Genomic DNA, 23,070 nt, shown 5'->3' on the forward strand with positions numbered 1-23,070 from the left:
CCTAAATGAGAATATGTCAAGGAAAACAAAATTCCCTACTCTCTACTACAGCAAGATGCCCAAAAGCCCGTGGAAAGGGATGCTACACTAAACTGTATCGCCCTGGCTCAGGGGAGCTAATTAAAACCCCTGGAGAAATCTGTAGAGTTCTAGCCAGACATGTGAGAACTTGACTTGCTCTCTGTGCTGTCCACCATACAATATGTTCAAATGGCTGGAGCCTTGTCTGGTGCTAAATAGCCCAAGGACGGGGATGCTGCTTGAGAGACACCCACGGTCACAGTCACACCAGCCAAATCTGTTCGTGCGCCCGTGCCTTCCCAGAGAACAGAGGAGCATATGGAAGGGTTGGGCTCCTTGCCATCTGTCAAGAGTGGGCAGGGCTGCACACGCAATCCCAGTTGGCACCGAGGCTGGGGAGATAACAATCTTCACCGTGAAGGGTCTGCTGGTCCCCGATAAGAACAGTTTTCAAATGGGGGAGAAACCACACAACAGAAATCACCCTGTTGTCTTCTCCGATCTACCCAAAGCTCTCATGGGTCAAACTATAGGACTTCGAAGGGAGAACATCCACAGCCACTGCTCAGTTTTTACAGAGCTTGGACATTCATTCACTTGCTACATAATCCTTTGAAACAACAGTCACGTTTATGGAAATGCTGCCCAGTAACTCCCATTTAACTTCTAAAAACTTGCACAGTGTGATTTCCTCCTCGGTGAGATTGAGACCCAGGGTATCACCCTCTTCCATTTCTGCTTGTGCTGCTAACCAGTAAAGTGTGAAAATGGCAGTGGGGATTTTTTTATTAGGAAAAAAAAGAATCCCAGCTTTCCAGCATTCCCCTTTATCACCCTGAAAATCTGACCCCTTCTTCTGCCTTTGACTTGCATCTGTAAATGACCAAATGAAACCTTATAAGAACATATAGTTTTTATAACCACTGTCTGTAAGGAAATAGTCATGGATGGCCCTGTGAGGTTACAGTGATGGTTTCTATTAAAAGCTTGTCCAAATTAATCACTATGTACTTTGAAACTCCTGAGCTATTTATTTCCAAGTGTCTGCAAACACTTCAGTTACTTATTAAGCAGGACACCCTGAAAGACTACATTTCTGTTTCAGATGACCTGTTTAAGTTCTTTGCGTATTCTAACTCCTCAAATCCTGATAGTAAGTCTACAGTGTAGGTGCTATTTTCCCTTTTTACAAATGAGGAAGGTGTCGTGAAAAGAAAGAAACCTACCCCAAGAAATACAGTAAGTGGTGGGTCCAGGACGCCCCTGAAAAAACTGGCTCTGGCGTCCGTCACTTGTAACCATTACTCTTCACTCCCTGCCCCCCTAACGGAGGCACTATGCGTGTGGAAGGGTGTGGGGAACTAGCTGGTCCCTGTAGTAGGGAGTGTGGATGGAGGAGAGGGTGGGAAGGGTAGGAAGAAAGAGCACAGGATATGCTGGGATGTTCCTTATTTCACATACGCTATAGTAAATTTCCCTCAGGATGATTGTGGTCTGTCTTAAAAAAATGAGGAGTTTGCGGGGCACCTGGGTGGCTTAGTCGAGAGTCTGATGCTTGAATTCGGCTCAGGCCATGGTCCCAGGGTGGTGGGATCGAGCCTGTGTCTAGCTCTGCACTGAGAGTGGAGCCTGCTTGGGATTCTCTCTCTGTCCTCTGTCCTATCCTGCCCTTGTACCAATGAACAAGATCGAAGGCCCTGGAGGCTAGTCTAAGAGTGATGGCGACAGTCCAAGGAGCCAAATATCTATTTTTGTCAGCTTTATTGTTTTATTGTGTACCCCCGTTTCTGGAAGAGTCCTCTAAAGCATGATCTATGTTGTTTCACATCATGTTATGGAGTAGTGAGTTACACTAGCATTTATAAATGTGAGAGTTTAAGTCTTTAGATGCACTTGGCCAATATCAAGGGTCTGCCCCATCCAACTGCCATTTGCTACTAAACTGCTACATAAGTAAGATTAGACTTTGGCTTGACAATGGAACATACTCTGGGTTGTTCTTAATGTGGTGTTATGTGTGTAAGAATATGTAGTAAATAGTCTGCTAGAGTAGTAATCTACTAATTTTGTGAAAATCGTATATATGGGAAAGCCAGTATCCAAAGAAAACAATTGCACCAGTTTCCTCTTCTCTGACAACAAGCTAAAGGATGGGATAGAGACGGAAGTGCTAGGATATTAACATTCTGGAACACGAACATGCTGCTTACACATTTGCATTCCTTTGGCTCTCCCCAATCATCTCTATTCAAGCTGAGCTTGTGAGACATGCCGTACCTGTTGTTATCAGGCTCATGGACTTAGCTGTGCACTTTGTTGCTGTTCTAATATTGTGTCTGTTGCCATGAAAATGAAGCACGTCCAGGCTTCGTTTGAAATACACAAGCTGCATGCAGCAGAAAGCAACCCACAGCACAGTTCTAGTTTTGAATGAACGTAAATAAGTCATTTCACCTCTCTGAGCCTGCTTATTCCCATGTGTTCCAGGTTCTCCTTTATCTCTAACAGATAGGTGGGAAGAGAAGACCAGCCACGTACTAACTAATGAAACCTAGGCATTAAAGGGGGTTAAGTGATACAATGCCATTCAGGGGACTGGATCACAGAACTCTGGTCTCAGGAGCTAGAGGTGCACCCTGGTAAGGCCATTGAATAGGTGTCTCTGGAGCCTTTCCCCACAAGTTTTCTCTGAAAGGGTCCTTTCTACCTACGTGGCAGTTCACTCCAGGGACTGATATTCTGCAGAGTGACTACCCTTCCTGGGGGACAGGGGCAGTATAAGGGAGTGAAAGGAGGGGGCCCTGTGGTTGTCTATCGCACTAGACTAGAGTTCTTAGTGATGAGGCCTCGAGCTAGGCTGGTCGAGGGTGGAGGACCGGAAAGGAAGGGGCAGATGGAAGAAGACCGAGAAGCTGAATTAGGAGAAAGGTGAGGCTCAGGAAGGAATTGCAAACACCAGCAATGGATATCTCAGGAACCTGTACGCAGTGCAGCCGGTGTAGGCACTGAACGGGACTCTTAGGAGTTATGCACAGTTGAGATCTACAAAGGGAAGAACAAAAAAAAAATTGGGTGATTTGTGACGTGCACAGCTCAACGGGCATTTTGCCAATATAACCTCGATGCCATATTGAAGATCCCTGGACATAAAGTTGCTCAGCAAGAAAGACTGATGAAAGCCTTGACCTTTCTCCAGTTTTATAGGTATCTTGAAGCATTCTAGTCTCCTTGGGAGGCGCTTGAAAAGACCTGTAGTTCATGCATCTCCCATCTTTAGCTTTGTTTGAAGGTTGCTGTCGGTGAATCTGTACTCCTTTCTTGGCAGCGAAGGGAACTTGGTACCATGCAGAGGTTAACAAGTTTTTGCATGTCAGAGTGTATCACTGTAAAAGCATAATCCATTGGGTGCAGACCACTGAGATTCCTGGTGAGTTTAATTGGCGGGTAAGCCCGGGAAGTTGGGTTGAGGCTAGAGTGTGAATGACTTTAAATATTGGATGTGCTGGATTGATAAGGGGGAAGCTACTGCTGGGTTTGGCACAAGGGGACACCATAGTTATGGTATTTGTTTAGGTGAGCTGATATGGCAGCGGTGGAAAAATAATAGGTTTCTTGAGTCCTGCTCTCAAATAGGAACCTGCTGAAATGTGCTAGATAAAAGGTGATATTTATTGATTGTCATAGTGATAAGTGATTGAATGTTCTGACCCACCCAGGCACGGCACTAATAGTGGTTAATCTCTATTCTCTCACTTCGTCCTTATAGCAACGCTATGAGTTCATCACTCACATTTTGTGCAAGAGTAAACAGAAGCTCAGAAATCTTAGGGTACTTGCCTAAGGCCACGCAGCTAGTAAGTGACAAAGCCAGCTTTGAACAAAGACCTGTCTGACTTCAAACCTGTGCTCTTGACCAGTAAACAAGATGACAATAATAAAGAAGAGTGCAAGAAGCACTGTGAAGTAGAGGGCACAGAAATCAAGCTGCCTGGGAGGTGAGTCACTGCCCAGATGGCTTTTCTGCAGAAACTATTGGCCTGAGAAAAGAAATCTTTCTTTTTACATCAATCACCTTGAATGTGAGAAAGAATTTAAAAATGCTTTGAGGCAGAACTGGTGGGGTATATCTGCCACGATAGTAGCTCTTGCTATTTCTCTGCTGCATTAAAAGCCAGGCTACCACTAAAGCTTGGAAAAATGATCGTGGATCTCTTTCTCAAAATTTTTTTTTCAACGTTTTTTATTTATTTTGGGACAGAGAGAGACAGAGCATGAACAGGGGAGGGGCAGAGAGAGAGGGAGACACAGAATCGGAAACAGGCTCCAGGCTCTGAGCCATCAGCCCAGAGCCCGACGCGGGGCTCGAACTCACGGACCGCGAGATCGTGACCTGGCTGAAGTCGGGCGCTTAACCGACTGCGCCACCCAGGCGCCCCCGTGGATCTCTTTCAAGTCTTGTGTCTTTCCACTGATAGCATCTGGCATGTCCGGTTAATGCCTCATTTCCCCCCCACCCCCAGAGTATATTTAGTGCTGCCCGTTGCCCCGTAGCTCATCCTTGAATTCCTCCCTGTTAGCCGTGAGGTAGATGTTTTTACTGTATTGGGCTTTCAGTTAGAGCATAGCACTTTCCCTTTCTATCCCACTCCATCCAAGAATCCGTGTCCAGGTACACGTGGACCGGTGTCTATTTACGTAAAAGGTCTTGTTGACTAGGTAGGACTCAACAGTCGCATCTTGGGTTAAGGAAGAAATCACTTCTTGTCCATGGCTTTCCCTTTCCAAGGCAAAACATTGAGTGCTACCTTCCGATTCACAGAAGTAATGTGAGGTCAGTTGTCCACGTGTCTCTGGCAAAAGTGAAACTTTCAGTGTCGGTAACTACCAGAGAGGAGCAGTAGGTACTTTTTTTTGCTTCTTCAACAACTCTTGCAACCATCGAAAATGTAACCTGTATGTTTCTAAAACCCTAGTTGTGCTACATTTATAATCCCTATCTGGCACAAGGGATTATTTAATTTCCCGGTATACTGATGCAATCTGGGATGGTTGTAGAGCCCAAGAGAAGTAGAAAGCATGTACCAGGAAGCATTCTTTCGTAAGCCACAACTGTAAAGAAAGAAAATTAAACTAGGAACTCTAACACCTGGTTTATTCTGGCTTTGTCATTTCCTACCCGTGTTATACAGAAAAGATAATTCAGTACGCTGAATCAGGCTCCCCAATTATAAAATGGGAAGTAAGAATTTGAGGAAAAACCACGAATATGTGTGTGTGTACAAACGCTGTTTCTCTGTGCAGCCTGGTAAAATGACCACCGGGGAAACTTCACTGTGTGAGCAATGAAGGCATTACTGAAGAAAGTATGTTTAGGGGGCAAAGAACATGGGCTTCTGAGTCAGGACATAGAGGTTTGAAGTCAGGCTCTCTCAAATTTCCATGTGTGTGAATCTGCGAATGTTATTAAACTCGATGAATTTTTTGTTTAAAAAAGCAAGGGACAGGATTGCAAAGACAATCGAGTAAAAATGTTTGTCAAACCACACTGTAAACTGTGACTGTATAACTGTCAGAATAAATAGAAAACTCCACGTAGGCTTTTCTTGAGGGCCATAAGCACATAAGCACCTGTTGTTAGTGAATTAAATAGGTCATAGAGTCAATACGTCCTTATTTAGTTTCTGAGTCGTGCCATGGAGATGAGCATGTTCCAGGCTTCTGCTCAACATTGAAACAGTTCATCTTGACCACTGAATTATAGTTAACTGTACCACAATTTACTTTGATGAGGGTAGGTGACTTGGGGTCCTTGGAGGAAAGACTGGAGTTTTAGGGTTCAGAAGAACAGTCTATTGAGAGATCTAGGTTTGGAAATAAAGCTATCTTTCTTTTATTTACTTTTTCTATTTTGCTTGCCTGTTTTGCCTACTTCTGTTCACCATCTGAGATGATTACTCTAAACTCTTGAGTTGTAAATGGGAGTTTAAAATCCATCATTCCTGAAGAAAGCTGCCCAGTGGCATTACTTCACATAAACCCATTTTTTTGTTGCATTTAATACGATTTAAGGTGGTTTTTCTGTTTTTCTTTTTTTTGCTTTTTTTTTGTTTGGTTTCGTTTCAAGATCCCCAAAAGCAGGTCATTTGTAAATGTGGAAACTTTCTTTTGTACTGCCTCTACAATAACCCTAAGAATAGTGTGTCTATGCTAAGGAGTGCCCATCTGTCTCTAGCTTACACATGAAGGCCGACCACTGGTTTTTAACCTTGAGTAGTCCCTTTTAGGCTCAGCCTCAGGATGCCCTCACTCGACCTGTGAGAGCCACAGCATTCCTGCAGCTAGTCATAAATCAAATTTTTAACCTGCTCTTTTAAGGCAAATGTACAACGAAGGAACAATATTAGGAAAATAACGTCCCTTGCCTAAGAATTAAGCCAGAGAATCACATAGGCCAACAGGGCTGATATGTTTAAAGCCCTCCATACTCCAGGACATATATACCTGAGTAAAACCTAATTTGTCTTTAAAGCTATAGGTACAGAGAAGAGGGAACCAATTAAGGTCAAGTTGATCTTCTGCATTAATTAGATTTGGGGGAAAAGAGGCAACCCAAGTAATTTTTGAATACGATGTTTCAGGCTAAAGACCAAAAAGAAAGACAAATACGTATACAACCACTACAAAAAAATCCATCTGAACAGAGGGTCGGGAAGTAGGTTTGTTTTTCTGCAGAGGCATGGGACAGGAATGCAGAGAGCTCTGTGTGTTGGGGGATTGATCACATAAGTAAGCACACAGGAGGCCATGGTTGTCACTGTCAGTGTCACAGGTCACACTGTCACAATGCAAGAGTCAACACTGTGGTGCTGGATTGAAATTGGAGGTGACCCTAGAAACCAGGATCTCTCAACTTCACTACTGACATTTTGGGTCAGATAGCCCTCTGTTGTAGAGGGCTTTCCTGTGTGTTGTGGGATGTTTAGTAGGATCTCTGGCTTCTATTTACCAGATGTGAGTAGTACCTTCTGCAGCTCTGACCACCAAAAGTGTTTTTAGACATTGCTACATGTCCCTAGGGGGTAAAATCTCCCTGGTGCAGAGTGGTTTGTCTAAGATCATGGTTAAGGTCCAGATGTGTGTACGTACATGGATTTCCTAGTTCTAGTGAGAGGACTTGGAGACAATGACCGTGTAGTAGCAGTGAGGACATCTAACACCTGATCTTGGGTTCTGAGTACCATTTTTGACTAAAAGGAACCTGGGCTCCTTGGAGAAATGGCTTCTCTTTCCTGTCCAGGACTGGGGCTGGAAAAATACAAGATGATCCTGGAATATCTTGTTATATCAAGAAGTAAGGGAGAGCCCCCAAAATGTTGGAGACCTATCAAAGCATAGCTTGCTTGAAGGTGTTCCCTCTGACCAAATCTGGGGCAACAGATTCAGAAAATTTGAGTAACAAAATAGAGTAAAACAAGAATACACAGTTTATAGCAAATAAGAGAGGAAGCTCTTTTGTATTTTATTTTTCACAGTAGAATATCAAGGAATGAATCTAGAAGTGATGATTCCATTATTAGAAGATCACATAGGCTGATAATGATTCAGGCAAGAATAATTAATGGGTGCTAACACCAGTGGACAAAAGTAGATGAGTAACAGTATATTCATGGCTGTGAAATATTTTTGGAAAACCAGTGGCTTGATTGAAGAGCATATGACTGAATTCTTGTCTATTTTTATGGAAAGGTTGAGAAAAAATCTAAATTATGGCATATTCCAGATTCAAATGAGCATATATAATTACATTTAGCATCAATGTCTGGCAAAATAAACACTTGTTGAATGAATGATATATCCATTAAGTATGACATATAGTTATTGCAGCAATAAAAGAATCATAAATGTGCCATTGTGGTACATGACGGAAGCAGCCGGTTGTGATTTTCTTAGCCTAAATAAATTTTCATCACATTAGCATGGAAATCTACATGTGAAGCTTCTAGCTTAGGTGTAGGATTTAGTTTTGATACTGAAATATATTTCTGGTAATGGGATAAAGGAGGCGAATTTGAATTATTTTATATTTAGTCTTTTAATAAGTCTGGAATAATTGAGAGGGATACCAGCATCTGAAATTAAATAATACAAATTGTAAGTGTACATTGTACATTAAGTCATTAAGCAGTATGAATATATTTTTAAAAACGTAATGTTAGAATAATTAGATCTTTGCTGACTTCTACACCAATAAGAACATTCCTCCCTAGTATGAAGTTTTCAAAAAGCTGGGATGATCGGACTTGCAAACCAGTCATGTAAAGCAGCAGACCTTGCAGAATTACTTTACGTGGCTTGCCCCACTACTGACCGTTTCTCTACCTTCTAGGTTACCAGCTTAGGTTCCTCTGTGCGAACTCTTTGGATCTCCCTTTCCTTCCACCCTCCTCCGCATCACATTTCCTTTTCTTCCAGGTGCCGTCTGCACCATCTTCTATCTGTGTTTGTATCTAGCATGGCATCTGACGCTCAAGAGGTTTGTTGGACAAATCTGACTATAAGGACACACTTGAAATTCTTCGTTGTTAAGGAGCTAGGTGTCCAGTTTTTGGAATGAGACCTTTGGACAACCCTGCTGGCAGTTAAGTTGTTGCCACGTTGATACACATAAGCATTTCTCCGCGGAGGAGCATTTGAATGTAGAGATGTGTTTCTCACATTAGTCATTAGGCTGAAAGTTCATGATGTGCCATAAAAATATTCCTAAAGGTTGGAATTAAGCGTTCTCATTTATTAATGATCAAAAGACGAGAGAAATAAAGACATCTACTCTTACTAATAACTTGAGGAGAAGGACAATTGGCCTTATATAGAGATCTTACTATATGCTAGACATGTTCCCACGTACTTCAGGTTCATTAGCTCATTTAACTTCAGCAATGCCATGGAGCAAGTACAATTATCCCCCCTCCCCTCCCCCCCCCGAATTCAGATGCAGACATTGAGCTACAGATAACTTTTTTTTTGTTTTTCAAGAAAGAGCATGAGTGGGGGAGAGGGGCAGATGGAGATAGAGAGAGAGAGAGAGCGAGAGAGAGAGAGAGAGAGAGAGAGAGAGAGAGAGAGAATCTTAAGCAGGCTCCACTCTCAGTGGGGTGTCCGGTGCAGGGCTCGATCCCACCACCCCTGGGATCGTGACCTGAGCCAAAATCAAGGGTCAGACGCTCAACTAACTGAGACACCCAGGCACCCCAAAGTAACATTTTGCAAGTAAGAAAAGCCAGTAAGTCATGAAACTTGGCTAAATACAGGCATCTTGCTCCAGAGTGCAGACCCTCACTGGCTTTACTCAAATTATATTACGATTTCCACACACAATTTTCTTTTCTCGTCCTTTTGGATACTTCCATTTTTATTCCCCCCCCCCTTTTTTTTTTACTGAAGAATAGTTGACACATAATACTCTATTAATTTTAGGAGTACAACGTAGTGACTTTACCCAGTGTTATGCCCTGTTCACCACAAGTGTAGCTACCTGTCACCATATATTGCTATTACAATACTATTGACAATATTCCCTATGCTATACCTTTCATCCCTGTGACTTATTCACTCCATAATTGGAAGCCAGTACTTCCCACCCCCTTTCACCCATTTTGCCCATTCCCCCCACCTCTCCCCTGACAACCACCAGTTTGTTCCCTGTATTGATGGGTCTGTTTCTGTTTAATTCATTTATTTTGGTTTAAAATTTTTTTTTTCAACGTTTATTTATTTTTGGGACAGCGAGAGACAGAGCATGAACGGGGGAGGGGCAGAGAGAGAGGGAGACACAGAATCGGAAACAGGCTCCAGGCTCTGAGCCATCAGCCCAGAGCCTGACGCGGGGCTCGAACTCACGGACCGCGAGATCGTGACCTGGCTGAAGTCGGACGCTTAACCGACTGCGCCACCCAGGCGCCCCTCATTTATTTTGGTTTTAAAAGATTCCACATGTAATTCAATTCGGGTTGCTGCCAATGGCAAGATCTCAATTTTTTTTATGGCTGTGTAATACTCCCTTGTATATATCTTTTTTTTTTTATTTTTTTTCAACATTTTTATTTATTTTTGGGACACAGAGAGACAAAGCATGAACGGGGGAGGGGCAGAGAGAGAGGGAGACACAGAATTGGAAACAGGCTCCAGGCTCTGAGCCATCAGCCCAGAGCCCCACGCGGGGCTCGAACTCACGGACCGCGAGATCGTGACCTGGCTGAAGTCGGACGCTTAACCGACTGCGCCACCCAGGCGCCCCTCCCTTGTATATATCTTGATACCACTTCTTTATCCATTCATCTATTGATGGATACTTGGCTTCCATATCTTGGCTGTTGTAAATAATGCCGCAATAAATATAGGAGTGCACATATCTTTTCAAATCAGTATTTTTGTTTTCACTGGGTAAATACCCAGCCATGAAATTACTGGATTGTATAGTACTTCTATTTGTAACTTTTGGAGGAAACTCCATACTGTTTTCCTCAGTGGCTGCAACAATTTACATTCCCACCAGCAGTGCATGAGGGTTCCTTTTTCTTCACATCCTTACCAATCCTTTTTATTTTTTGTCTCTTTGATGCTAACCATTCTAATATTAGGTGATGGGTATCTTATTGTGGTTTTGACTAGCCTATCCCTGGTAATTAGTGATGTTCAACTTCTTTTCATGTATGTGATGACCACTTGTGTATCTTATTTGGAAAAATGTCTTTTTAGGTCTGTGGTCCATTTTTTAATCGGATCATTTTTTTTGGTGTTGAGATGTATCAGTTCTTTCTCTATATTTTAGATAATAGCCTCTTATGAGATACATTCTGTGCAAATATCTTCTCCCATTCAATAGGTTGCCATTTCATTTTGTTGGTTTCCTTTGCTATGTAGAAGCTTTCTGTTTTGGTTTAATCCCAATAGTTTGTTTTTTGCTTCTGTTGTCCTTTCCTTAGGAGACCCATCTAGAAAAATGTTTCTATGGCTAATGTCAGATTACTGCCTATGTTTTCTTCTAGGAGTTTGGTAGTTTTAGGTTTCACATTTAGTTATTTAACCTATTTGGGGATTATTTTTGTGTATGGTGTAAGAAAGTGGTCCAGTTTTATTCTTTTGCGTGTAGCTGTCCAATTTTCCCAGCACCATTTATTGAAGAGGACGTCTTTTTCTCCACTGTAGATCATTGCAGATGAGCTGACCATATAAGTGTGGGCTTATTTCTGGGTTCTCTATTCTGTTCCATTGATCCATTATGTTTATTTTTGTCTCAGTGTTGTACTGTTCTTATTGTTATGGTCTCATTAGTATCACAATCCAGATTTTAAGATACACTAAGAGCTTTGTTCTTCCTTCTCAAGATTGCTTTGGCTACTCGGGTCTTTTGTAGTTCCATACAAATTTTAGAATTATTATTTTCTGTAAAAAAATACTATTGGTGTTTGATAGGGATGAATCTGTAGATTTCTTTGGGTGGTATGGACATTTTAATGATATTAATTCTTCCAATCCATGAGCAAGACATATCTTGCCATTTGTTGGTGTTACCTTCAATTTCTTTCATCAGTGTTTTATAGTTTCTAGAGTAGAGGTCTTTGACCTCATTGGTTAAATTTATTCCTAAGTATTTTCATCTCAGTGCAATCACAAATGGAATTGTTTTCTTAATTTCTCTTTCTGCTACTTTGTTTTTAGTGTACAGAAACACAACTGATTTCTGGATATTAATTTTGTATTCTGCAACTTTCTTGAATTTATTCTAATAGTTTTGGGGTGGAGTCTTTAGAGGTTTCTGTATATAGTATCGTGTCATCTGCAAATACTGATGTTTTTACTTGTTAATGATTTGGGATGCCTTCCTTGTTTGACAGCTATAGCTAGGACTTCTAGTACTATGTTGAATAAAAGTGGTGAGAGTAGACATCCTTGTCTTATTTCTGATCTTAGAGAAAGCTTGCTTGTTTGTTTTTCTACCATTGAGTATGATGTTAGCTGTCAGTTTTTCATATATGGCCTTTATTATGTTCTCTCTCAACCCACTTTGGAAGTTTTTATCATGAATGGATGTTGAATCTTGTTGAATGCTTTTTCTGTATCTATTGAGATAAACGTAGGATTTTTATCCTTCGTTTTGTTAATGATATTGAACCATTATTGCATCTCCAGAATAAACCCCACTTCATCATGGTGAATGACTCTTTATTGTTGAATGCAGTTTGCTAGTATTTTGTTGAGGTTTTTGAATCTATGTTCATCATGGATATTGACCCAGGGATATTGACCCATGGTTGGTTGGTTGTTTTTTTTTTTTTTTTTTGTCTCTCTCTCTGTCTCTCTCTCTGTCTCTCTCTCTGTCTCTCTCTCTGTCTCTCTCTCTGTCTCTCTGTCTCTCTCTCTGTCTCTCTCTCTGTCTCTCTCTCTGTCTCTCTCTCTGTCTCTGTCTCTGTCTCTGTCTCTGTCTCTGTCTCTCTGTCTCTCTGTCTCTCTGTCTCTCTGTCTCTCTGTCTCTCTGTCTCTGTCTGTCTCTGTCTGTCTCTGTCTGTCTCTGTCTGTCTCTGTCTGTCTCTGTCTGTCTCTGTCTGTCTCTGTCTCTGTCTGTCTCTGTCTCTGTCTCTGTCTCTGTCTGTCTCTGTCTCTGTCTCTGTCTCTGTCTGTCTCTGTCTGTCTCTCTCTCTCTGTCTGTGTCTGTCTCTCTGTCTGTGTCTGTCTCTCTGTCTGTGTCTGTCTCTCTGTCTGTGTCTGTCTCTCTGTCTGTGTCTGTCTGTGTCTGTCTGTGTCTGTCTCTCTGTCTCTCTTTTTTCTGTACTATTTTTGTCTGGTTTTAGTACGAGGGTAATGCTGGCCTCACAGAATTTACTTGAAAGCTTTCTTTCCTCTTCTAATTTTTGAAAACGCTTGAGGAGAATGGGTATTCATTCTTTAAATATTTGGTAGAATTCATCTGTGAAGCCATCTGGTCCTGGACTTCTGTTTGTTGGGAGTTTTTTGATTATCAACTTATTTTTGTTACTAGTAATCAGTTCAAACGTTCTGTTTCTTCTTTATTCACTTTTTGAAGATTGCACATTTCTAGGAATTTATCCATTTCTTTTCAAGGTTGTCTAATTTCTTGGTTGTAAGAGACCATGAAGTATTACGTGCTGACACCACAGAAATACGAAGGATTATCCCTTTTCTTTAATTTCTGATCTTACTTATTTGGGTCCTTTTTTTCTTAATGAGTATGGCTGCACTTTTATCAACTTTATTTACCTTTTCAAAGAACTAGCTCTTGATTTCCTTGATCTTTTCTATGTCGTCTCTTTATTTCTGCTCTACTCTTGATTTCCTTCTATTTGTGTCTTGGTGGTTCTTTTTCTTATTCCTTTAGGTATAAGGTTAGATTGTTTGAGATTCTGTGTGCGTGTTGTTTTTTTGAGTCCTGTATCGCTATAAATTTCCTTTTTACTGCATCCCAAAGATTTTGGACTGTTGGGTTTTCATGTTCATGTGCTCCATGTTAAAAAAAAAAAATTCTTTGATTTCTTTGTGGATCCACTGGTTGTTTAGTGCATGTTTTCTTCGTCGCCATTGGTTGTGTGTTTTTTCCAGTTTTTTGTGTGTAATTGCTTTCTAGTTTCATACCATTGTGATTGGGAAAGATGCTTGATAAGATTTCATTGTTAAATTTCTTGAGACTGACTTTGTGGCCTAGCATGTAGTCTACTCTGGCGAATGTTCCATGCGCACTTGAAAAGAATGTGTATTCTAGGGAGCCTCAGTGGCTCAGTCAGTTAAGTGTCGGCTTCTTCATTTTGGCTCAGACCATGATCTCACGGTTCGTGGGTTTGAGCCCCAGGTTGGGCTCTGTGCTGACAGCGCTGAGACTGCTTGGGATTCTCTATCTAGGCTCACATTCTCTCTCTCTCAAAAGAAATAAAATAAACTTTAGAAAAGGAAATGTATTCCGTTGCTTTAGGATGAAATGTTCTGTATATGTCTATTAAGTCCCTCTGGCCTAATGTGGTGTTCAAAGACACTGTTTCCTTCTAGATTGTCTACCTGGGTGACCTATCTATCGATGTAAGTGGAATGTTGAAGTCCACCATTATTATGTTACTCTGAATTTCTCCCTTTATGTTTAATATTTGGTTTAAGTGTTCCAATATTAGGTGCATATGTATCTATAATTGTTGTATCCTGATTTTGGATTGATCCCTGTATTATTATGTAATGCCCTTCTTTGTCTTTCGTTACAGTCCTGTTTTAAAGCCTATTTGTCCGGTAGAAGAATTATTATCCTGGCCTCCCCCACGCCCCAGAGCTTCCTTTGCAGGGGATGTCTTTTTCCGTTCTTCGCTTTTAGTCTCTGTGTGTGTTCAGGTCTGAAGTGAATCTCTTGCAGGCACATAGATGGGTCTTTTTTGTTTATTTGTTTTTAATCCATTTTGTCACCCTCTGTCTTTTGATGGGTGCATTTAGACCATTTACACTTGAAGTAATTATTAACAGGTATGTACTTCCTGCCATTTTGTTAATTGTTTTGAGATTGTTTTTGTATATGATTTCATTTTTAGATAGAAGGGACTTAGGAGTAAAGTAACGTTGCTAACTTTAACTACTTGAAGTCAGACATAGCAGTCTGAGATTATCAAGGCATAGATAGCATTTTATCCCCATGGATTTATAAATGAATTTGAAATAAGTTTGACAAAGCAGATCTCACAGTCCTGACCATCCCAGCAATGGCTTAGGGTTACTGCATCTGTGTCAGAAGAGAGGAGCCCCCCCACCCCCACCTTTGTGGCTAAAGTGTGTGATCACCTAAATCAAAGCAGAAAACCACAAAAGGAGCTAAGTGCAAACACTGATGACAAAATTGGGAAGTGTTCTCATAATCGCCTCTTGTCTCATTACAATGTTTAGAGGCAGTGAGGGGCCCTGCTGGGTATCACTTGGAGGCCACCACTGAGAACTTCACAAGTCTCAAGTGTGTGCTGAGAAAAGGTTGCCTAGATTCCTCCCTGGGACAGATGAATCCGCATAAACATTTTCTATCCCTATGATGTATTTTAGCAGAAGCAACAGTTATATGGGCTAACTATTTTTCTCTGCTGAACTTTAAATTCTATGCTGTAGATTCTTGTTGGGTACCCGTAGCAAAACTGCCTTACTGTGCTCATCAAAGTTTCTTTTGTAAACAGGAAGCATTTAGCTGTTGGTAAGGAAGGCTCAGTGAGAGCCTGGGGTGTGACAGTGGTTGAAAACAACAAAAGAAAATGAACTGGGAGAGCCAAAGGTAACAGGGTACAGAAAAGTGCAGGGGAGACCCAAATCAGGTACCTCTTAGTGAACTGGAATACTTTCCGAGGCTTAATAAGATCTCTCCCCAGAAAAGTGGTAAGGAGTTTTAAGGGCAATAATACTGAATCACGGCAGGGGCCGTGTTACCTGAATTCAACTGCAACACTGGGTTCTCCCGAAAGTTAGAAGCATGATGGAAGAACAACAGAGGTATCTTTAACTGACAAAGACTAACATGGACGACATATGTGCAGATGAGGAATATATAGCACGTGACAGAGTAAAAGGGAGAAGATGAGAGATCAGGCTTCATGACTCCAGTCCTGCTGGCCTCCAGCTCCCTCTCATGGTAAAGATAATTTCCATAGAATAAATCTCCAGAAACTCTGAGTCAAGGTCAGAGTCCCCGGCCCAGCTGACCATGCCTCGTGCTTCTGACTCTAGTTGACCTCCTGCCCCATCTCCGATTCCTTCGCCTCCTAAGCATCCAAGCTGAACTGAAAGCTTTGGTTCTTTGCTGTACCCTGGCTCACTTACTAAATTCTCTGCATGTGCTGTTCCTTCTTCCAGAAATCTTGCTCCTTCCCTTTTCCTTTCTTCAGCAGTCACTCCCTGACTTAAACTTAGAATCATCCCTTTCCTCCAGGAAGCCTTTCCTCTGCTGGCCCCTGAAGTCTGGTTAGTGACTCCTCTCCTATATCCCTGTGCTTGAACTACTATGCCACAGTGCCCTGTTTATGTATCTATATTCACTATCTTAATAATAATAATACTCGTCTTGATGCTAACACGAATACAAATAATATCACTAATAGTAAAACAAGTACTAAGCTAGTAGTTAAGAGCTAATAAGTATACTTTTTCTTTGAGCACCAGCACAGAGGTGGGCATATATAAGTACTCTAAATGTGAGTAGAACGAAAGTAGAATCGCGATTCAGACAAGCATCGAAGTCTGGGACTATATACTAAAGTCTTAAAAGGCACACTTGTTTATTGCTTTTCTTAGTGCTAAAGCAATGGGTATGTACTACAGAAAAATTAGAAAAAAACAGTTAAGCAGAACAAAACAAGAAATTTGTAATTTTACCATGCGTAGACATCGGTTATTGCGTTACGTTTCCCTACACTTTAACTCAAGTTTTTGTAAGCTCCTTTTCCCAAGAATGGCTCTCCTGACGGTCTTCGCATGACAACAGAAAGGCGGTCTGCAACATCATAGGTAGGTCTGAATATCTTGTACGATAATATTTGTAGTCAAATCTCTATTGAATATTTAATTATTTTTTTTGCTTTGATAAACAACAGTGTGAGAAATGTTCTATAGATAAGTATTTGTGCATGTTCTATATTTTCTTAGAATGAATTCCCTACTGGTAGAATTACTGCACCAGAGTATACGTGAACATTTCTTTTTATTTAAAATTTTTTTTAACATTTTAATCTACTTTTGAGAGAGGGAGAGAGGGAGACAGACAGCATGAGCAGGGGAGAAGCAGAGAGAGAGGGAGACACAGAATCCGAAGCAGGCTCCAGGCTCCGAGCTGTCAGCACAGAGCCCCACGTGGGGCTCGAACTCACAAACCGTGAGATCACGACCTGAGCCAGAGTCAGACCCTGAACTGACTGAGCCACCCAGGTGCCCCGACATGAACATTTCTGAAGTTCGTAATCTCGGAAGATGAATTGGCATATCATCCTACAGAAGGATCGAGCGTGGGGCTGATCCCCTGGCCAACACTGGGTACTGTTTAGAAGGAAGAGAAAGCCAACTTTGCCAACTCGATGCGTGGGGAAGTGTGTTTTTATTATTTCAATGTATGTCTGATTTTTAATGAGGCTAATTGGTATGCTTTGTGGGCCACATGAGCTTCCTCTTTTGTGAATGATCTGCTATGAGCGCTGCTTTTCTGTAGAAAGCTTTATCTTAATGACAAGAACCGCAGAAGTTGTTGAGTAGTTACTTGGTGCCTGGCACTGTGCTGTCACACACACACACACACACGGCAACGTTTTCCCAGGAGGCTCAGATTTTAAAATACTCTCCTAATGAAATCATCACTCCTATTTCTCGAGGCAGTTTTTGGAGCAGCCTGTTTTAGATGTCTGCATTAGTTCATTTTTAGCATTTAACATCTTGAGTGGGGGACTGAGGCGCAGAGCTTGTGTAGGCTGCCCCTGAGTTTTTTTGCGGCTCCAAACATGTCCTTCGTTAGAAAGGCCCCAGCCTGACAAGGCGTCCGTGTGGTCACTGCCCTGGATGCTCTGGCCTTTGCCTCTTGGTGGTGACCTCAGAATCCGGTTGCTGGCTCCTTGGTGTGCATCCCTCTGTGTCTGCTCTTTGTGTGGATCCCAAAGGGACAGAGTCACAAGAGTAGACACGATGGGGTGATGATGATGCCACTTTTCGGTGACATTAAAATGTGGGTCAAGAATAGTTTAGGCAGCTCTTGGTTTTTTTATCCCAGCACCTGTAGGAAACGATCTCAAGATCAAGGAAGAACAGCAATGACCCATTGACCCTTGAAATGTCATGAGACGGATGCTTCCTTTTTGTGGTTTTGGAAACTGTCCACCCTGTTGTCATGGTTACGTGAAAGCCGGTGTAAAATGGCCCCTACGTTAGCTTCTTGGCAGGGGCCTACCAACTATGTTCGCCATTTTCTCTGCTGTCAGGCCCATTTTCTCCCCAAAAAAGGCCCTAAGGGCATAGTATGGCTTCTGGGTACAGACACTGTGCCAAGCTAAATGTTGGGCTAGCCCCATGAACTGCTTCCTGCCTCTCTCAGCTCACTCATGGAGGCCTGTCTTGGTGGCATAATTACTGCTACCTGTGCTCCCTTCAGATTCATGCTGGCATTCTCCTGGTAGTTCCTGCCTTTCCTTGTGCAGAGAGGCAAGATGCAAGCTTTGGGCTTGGGGGTTGGGGTTGAAATAGGCAACGACAGTTCTTCCATCTACTTTGGTTCTGGCCCCATAGGCGGAGGGGACCCACATGCAGTCTTGCCCTGTTCACTCGGTTCTAAGCCTGGAAAGGAGAATCCATTTGCTTCCTCTCTGGGCACATGCCTTTCTCTGGCATTGGAGGTTAAGGGCAGAGCTGCACAATGGCCACGCAGTAGTTGTCAAGTCTGGATGTGATGTGGGCTGAGTTTGGTTCCCGTTGAAATCTAGGTTCGTGAGTCCTGTTCCCCTTTGACTCAATGGGACAGGGTAGGTAGGGCCTGGGAGTCTGTGTTCATAATTACTCGCAGATGACTCACAGGTAACTCTAACATAGCACATCTGGAATTTGGGAAGCAAGGATGGGGTCAGAATTGGGACAAGCACTTGTCCCAGTGGGAACAATCTAAACAGAGGATTATCTGTCCAAATGGAAGTAATTATGGCAATAATTAACTGCACTTAAAGAAGATATTGTTATTATTATTATTATTATTATTATTATTATTATTTTGCAAGTATAGACTATAAATACACACGAAAGGCATTTAGGAGTTCACATTTTGCTTCCTACATCATCTTGGCCTTCATTGTGACTCATTTCCCTCTTCCAGCAATGGTAGGATGGATTCATCTGCCCCCCTCTGGCTTGCATGCCCTTAGGAGTGCACCGTGGGTCTCTGAGCATTCCCTCCCATCTTGCTGCACCGATTGCTTCCTTATGTGCATGTCTCTCTTAAGGAGACTGGCTGCGGCAGACCCCAAACACCCACAGGCCTGGTCACAGAAGTAGAAAGGTGGTATGAGGGTGACCGGAATGCACTTAAACAGTCTACTAAGGCTCCTTCCCAACTCCCAGAGGGTTATATCTAAGGAGATCAGGGATGTCCCTGTCCTTTTGGGAAGGGCCATTTGAAAGCCATTGGGCAGATGGAGGTTGTCCTAGCAGCTTGAGGTGGGTAGGTGAGTGAGGGGATACATCCTAAACCAAAGAAGTCATGACATTCCACCTCCCATAGATGGTGGGGTCAAAAAGTCCTCCTGCATTTTTGCCGCCTCTGCAGGTCTAGCCAACAACAACAACAACAACCAAATGCTCAGTGGCAGGTGGGAACAACCCTCCCTCTCCCAAAGGTTTGTGCTAGACTGACGCTGTGGTATTGGTTCCTAAAAAGGAAAGATGCAGAAAAAGCCTTGGGAAGAGCTCAGGCCCTGCTCTCCAGCAGATGGCAAATCCCCACCTCCTGAGATCCCTAAAGGGCTCAAGAAGTGTGGCTGGCAAGGAAGTCAACGTATGGGATGTGACAAGGGCAGCAGGGATGGAGCCACATTTGGAGAGGACATATCCTCTCTGTTCAGAATATGTCATGGAGAAAAATGGAATCAAGGGGCACGACTGGAACATGAACAGGACCAATGAACAAAATGACTTTAGCATTGGCTTTCCCTATCCCTAAATTCTGATTCCATATCCATTTGACCACTCGATGCCAGGCACTCCCTGGCCAGAAATAGAAAACATTTAAATCAATGGTACATGTCACTAGGGGGGGAAAAAAGATTCAGTTTCAAGAGCATGTACCTGGGGTGTAGTGTGGGAAGTCAGGTAAGGCAAGCTGGATTTCTACTTGAACATTGAAAAGGGAGGCTGGTGATAGGGGTAAGGAGTATAGGACAGAGGTTAGGGATTCAGTTTGCTGTGTAGGTGGGCTCTACAATTTACGGATGGTGAATGGGAAAATTTGACCCTGGGAGTTGGGGTGGATTTAAGATAATAGATGAGTGGGTGATGTACTGCACTTGGGAATTCATCCATTTATGCAACTAATATTCTAAGACTCCGGCCCTCTATCTTCAGAGCTGTATCCTTGATCAGTCTGCCTCTTGTTGCTCTGGAGAGCACTCATTGAGCTCAGAGCGGAGGATAAAATGAGAGGAAAGTACAATGGCCTCTGTCGTCTTTGTAGCTTATAGTCTGGTGAGGGAAATGGACATGAATAAAATGGCCAAACACACGCAGCAGAGTCACAATTTAGAATCACAATTTAGGTGACCGAATGCAATGTTCTGTTTTTCCATATCTGAACTCCATTTGTTCTCAAGACCCCATTTCTGCTAAGGAGTTGGAGTCTTTTTCATAACCTTTTTGGTAATTTCAAATAAAGAGGTCAATCTAGAAATCAAGTTTAATTCAAAATCACAAATCTCTTTCTACCTTTGCTTCTGGGAGCAGAGAAAACGACAGAACAGTGTAGCCCTGGACAGAGGCTTTCTCCTTCTGCCTGATTATTGTTCTCTTTCTGAAAGCCTGGCCCTCCTGGTCATTGGCTACTGGCCTTAATCACAGCCTGCTTACCCTGTGTCTAGTCCCCCCTGAGAGAGGAACTGAAGACCTTGGGTGCAAGCTCCCTTTCTCATAACTCACTCAGTTGGTCTGGAACCTGATCTCTTGTTCAGACAGAATTGAGGGACACATTGAAGGGGTAGGCTAAAGGAGGGGAGCTGGTACAATGTTTTCCAGGAGCCACAATTACAACGGAAAAGCCGGTAGACTCCTCACATGGAAAGTCTTTTAGAAAGAGATGGTATCTTTGGCACAGTACTCAAACTGTCTCCCGTAGACCCACTGGTCTCTAGACCCTAGGTTGCTGAGTCTTGGTCACATGAAGTCATCACAAGCAGTTGAGTGAGCTCCTGAAGTTATGGATGTGATCTATGCATCATCCCCGGCAGGGAGCAGCCATGCAGGAAGAACCATCTCCCTGGATTAGATATGCTAGCTAAGTGTTATTTTTATTTAGTGACTTTGCCTAGTCACTTAAAAATGGAACTGCATTTACTAAAAAAGAGGTAGTGACAAAGTACAGGCATTTCTGTTGTAGTTCATTCATTTGAATTAGTGATCATGCCTGTGATGCTGTAAAAGCAGATTGCAGCTGTGTGAATTTCCCTCCAGGTTCTGGACCTGAACAGAATGCTTTCAAGGTCTACATACAGGAGGCAAGCTAGTAGGCTCCCTGGAAAGAGGAGGCCCTCCAGAGGAGACTCACAAAGATAAGATGATTTAAACTCCCCGGTCGGTTGACTCCTTCACTCCTCCATTCATTCCATTCATGTGTAAATATGTAGAGGCATCTACCATATGTTGGTGAAGATAGACGGATGGATCAATAGTTAGGATGCTAGGCATTACAGAAAAGGGGTAGTCTCTGTCTTCAAAAAACGTAGAGACTTAGCGAAGAGGTAAGAGTATATATAAAGTAAGATTTTTAGAGTTAAGGGTAATACCAGACAGTAGTACAAAAGATTCCTCGTGCTGTCTGTATTATGAGTTAGTGTCAAATAAAGAGGTCAGGGGGAGGGGACATGATTGGTTGTTTGGGATGTAGTTGGGTACAAAGCAGAGCCATGAGGAGGGGATACAGTTTGGGTAGGCAGCAAAGAGAAAATGTGTTCACGGAGCAGGAACTCGATAAGTCTGGATAGAGTGAAGGGGAGGGTACTCTTTTTTTTTTTTTTTTTTTTTTTTTTTTTTAAGAAGCATGAAACACAATGAGGAATCAAAAAAAAAAAAAAAAAAAAAGAAAAAGCTATTCTGAACTCAAACCTCTATTTCATTCCTGAGAGCCATGCATCTTTCCCCAAGGGATGTAATCTTGTTGAGCCTCAGATTATTTTTAATCTTTGAAAATGGGACCAAAAAAAACCTGTTACTATAATGACTGTAAGAAAGAATACATACTTGCCTGGCGTACAGTAGGCCCTCAGTGAGTGCTGTTTCCTTTTTTTTCTTTAATAGTTTATAAAACACTTTATAGATACTATCTCCTGCGATCCTCACCACAAGCTTGTGAAGTGGATAAAGCAGGTATAAATACCCTCATTTTATAGGTCCTTATGAGATTTCTACTGTGCCACCCCTCCTTAGGGAAATAGAAATGAAACAATACGCTATGGTTAGGTCAAACGTAGACTTGAGAATTAGTTAAGTTGTTGGGGTTTTAATTCAATGGGTGATGGGATATCACTGAACATGCTAAAACAGAAATGGAATAGCAGTAGTCGGGAGAGGTAAATCTGGCAATGGTGGGCAAAATGAATTGAGAAGCACTTATTCAAGGGTGACTCAAACAAGCGTCTTGGTATTTGTTGTTTGTAGGAATAACAGGTTACCACACCCAAGGGTGGGCGGATGACGCAGTTTGACGTTTCCTCACATCAACAAGACAGGTGCGGTGGTCTATCTGCTGCTCCTGCCTACTTCTTTGCAAAGCAAAAATGGTGTTAATAACAGTAATGCAAATAACATAATAGCTACCAGGTCCGAGTACCAATGGTATATTACAACTGTGTATATATGGTAAACCATTACAGATGAGGATAGTCATGATCAGAGAGCTTTGATAACTTATCTAGGGTCACACAGCTAGTGCTAGAACAAAGAATTGAACCCAGCTCTCATTCCAAAGTTCAATCCTTTTCCATTCTGCCATTTTCCCCTTTAGGGTTTGGGAGGTTGTCTTTTGCCAAAGAAAGTATTTTACTCATACAAACGCTGTACAAGGGTCAAACCTTTAACGATGGCTTTAGTAACTACTTCCAAAAAGAGACTTAAACAGCCTCTAATACATAGTTCTCCCTTTGGAGTTATTCTGGGCTCATCCTCTAGAGGTCAAACCGCCATCTTACAGATGGGGTTAGAGCCTGGACCACTCAGACTCATGAGGGGCCTCCTACCACTTTCCCTTTGCAAGTCTAATCTCTACACCGACTTTAGACATGTTCAACCGTTGTTCTCATC

Source organism: Lynx rufus, unplaced genomic scaffold (genome assembly GCF_022079265.1).
Source record: "Lynx rufus isolate CCGP_SWC_20201006 ecotype Redwood Valley unplaced genomic scaffold, mLynRuf1.p SCAF_22, whole genome shotgun sequence".
Classification (NCBI taxonomy): Eukaryota; Metazoa; Chordata; class Mammalia; order Carnivora; family Felidae; genus Lynx; species Lynx rufus.